Source organism: Canis lupus, chromosome 5 (assembly GCF_011100685.1).
Source record: "Canis lupus familiaris isolate Mischka breed German Shepherd chromosome 5, alternate assembly UU_Cfam_GSD_1.0, whole genome shotgun sequence".
Taxonomy (NCBI): domain Eukaryota; kingdom Metazoa; phylum Chordata; class Mammalia; order Carnivora; family Canidae; genus Canis; species Canis lupus.
Window position 1 is genome coordinate 6,308,843 of NC_049226.1, and position 2,161 is coordinate 6,311,003.

General features: G+C 34.0%; 1 non-coding gene across 1 annotated transcript; it reads left to right on the forward strand.

Moving 5' to 3' along the window:
• Positions 1 to 1,777: 1,777 nt before the first annotated feature.
• Positions 1,778 to 1,880, forward strand: LOC119872104. Its single transcript, XR_005360288.1, has one exon. It is a non-coding gene; the product is annotated as a U6 spliceosomal RNA (small nuclear RNA).
• The last annotated feature ends 281 nt before the right edge of the window (positions 1,881 to 2,161 follow it).

The following is a 2,161-nucleotide window of genomic DNA, read 5'->3' on the forward strand; positions in this document are numbered from 1 at the left end:
ATAAAGTGAAGAAATCTGTGAAACAGAAGTGTGTATGGAGTTAGTGGTAAACATATTACTCAAACTGTGTCCATCCAAACAAGCCACACTATTCCATAGTCAAAAATAGAAGCTATCACTGATAACATTTACAACTACTTTTTATTGTTATAGTTAAAAGAATTAAACTTAATTTTTGGTTATGAAGCTGACATTGAATATAAAGAAAATAAAAGGAGGTAAATGTTTTGCTACCTGTCGATGAGCAAATGTTACAAATGTTAAAACTTTATGTAAATCATCCTACAGGTCCTATAAAGTTTCTGAAAAACTTTTTTTTTTTTTTTTTTTGTAAATGAGTTACCTGATTTTAATTCCATTTTATTTCAAATCATTTGGACATCTTTTATTAAAGTTTTTTGGGATGTTCCGCTTTTTGGCTGCAATGCAGGTTGCAGTTACTGTTCATGATGGCTGGGGCCCAGAAGCTCCTGTGCCAGGGTGGCCAACTTTTTGCCCTTTAAGGACAGGCTGGAGACTGTGTGCTCGCAGGTCAGTCACTGTCAAAAAAAAAAAAAAAATCAATAATTGGCACACTGAAAACCTTTAGTTTTTGAAGATTTTAGAAAATTGCAATTACTAAAAATAAAATGTCCAAGTGAGATGATCCTGAAAATTAATAAAAATGCAGAAAAAAATGATCTTGAGTGCCAGCATGGGGCACATTTTGTCTAATGTGACGTTGAGAATTCAGAATATAAAAGCCTTAATCTTGAAATTCCATAAAACCCTGACATACCTCAGCTTTGGGAAATAGTCTTTTAATGGAAACTTTATTTTTAATTAGATGAATTTATATTTTCTTCCAGAATAGAAATAAAGTTGAGAAGCCTTATGATTTTGCAATATTTGCATTTTATGAAGCATTTATTTTACTTATTAAGGATTTAAGAAGTTTTTGAGTATAGTTGACACACAAGGTTATCTTAGTTTAAGGTGTACAACATGGTGATTCGACTTCTCCATGCATTACTCTATGCTCACCACAAGTGTAGCTATCTTTTGTCACCGTCCAACATTATCACAATATCATTGAATGTATTCTCTATGAATGCCTTTTATTTCCATGACTTACTCATTCCATGCCTGGAGGTTGTATCTCCCACTCCCCTTCACTCATTTTGTCCAGTCCCCTCCCTTCTGGCCATTATTTTTAAATGTGACAGATAGAAGCATTTTATTTGAAGAGTTTGATCCTATGTGAAATGAAAGTAATTTGGGTGGAAACCCAAAAACAGAAACATTGAAGACATTTGAGCTGAATATTTGTATGCTTCCTTACAAAGAATTAGAATTAGGAATATTCTGTATTTAGTAGAATTTGGTCTGATGTCACCTGACCACCTGGAGATTTTTCTCAGTAAAATATAACATGGTCTAAAAGATGAGTCCATTGGCAAAGTCAATAATTTCAAATTTATTAAACAAAAATTTAACTTTTAAGAAAATTAAAAGAAACTTTAGGATAAAATTAAAAATAATAAGACTGTCTTAATAAAAATAAATTCTACAGCAAAATATTTGTGACAGCTTTCAAGTCTGCTACAGCTAAGAAACTGATTAAAGTATACAAAGATACATCAGGAATAATTACTCTGCTTGTGTTTCTTAATGTTCAGAACATTAATATAAAGAAGTTTTAAAATTTTGGCCGTAATGTATACAAATATGTGATTTTTTTTGTCCTTCAAACAGACTTTTGAAGAGTCTTTTTGAATAGAACTATCTATGGATGTGCTTACTTTGGCAGCAAATACTCTGAAATGGGAATGATACAGAGAAGATGAGCATGGGCCCTGAGCAAGGATGACACACAAATTCATGAAGTGTTCCATATATTTAAAAAATAGGTGATGGGGGATCCCTGGGTAGCACAGTGGTTTGGCGCCTGCCTTTGGCCCAGGGCGCGATCCTGGAGACCCAGGATAGAATCCCACATCGGGCTCCCGGTGCATGGAGCCTGCTTCTCCCTCTGCCTGTGTCTCTGCCTCTCTCTCTCTCTCTCTCTCTCTGTGTGTGACTATTATAAATAAATAAAAATTTATAAAAAAAATAGATGATGGGACTTAAGGAATGCACTTGTGATGAGCACTGGGTGGTGCATGGAAATGTTGATTTACTA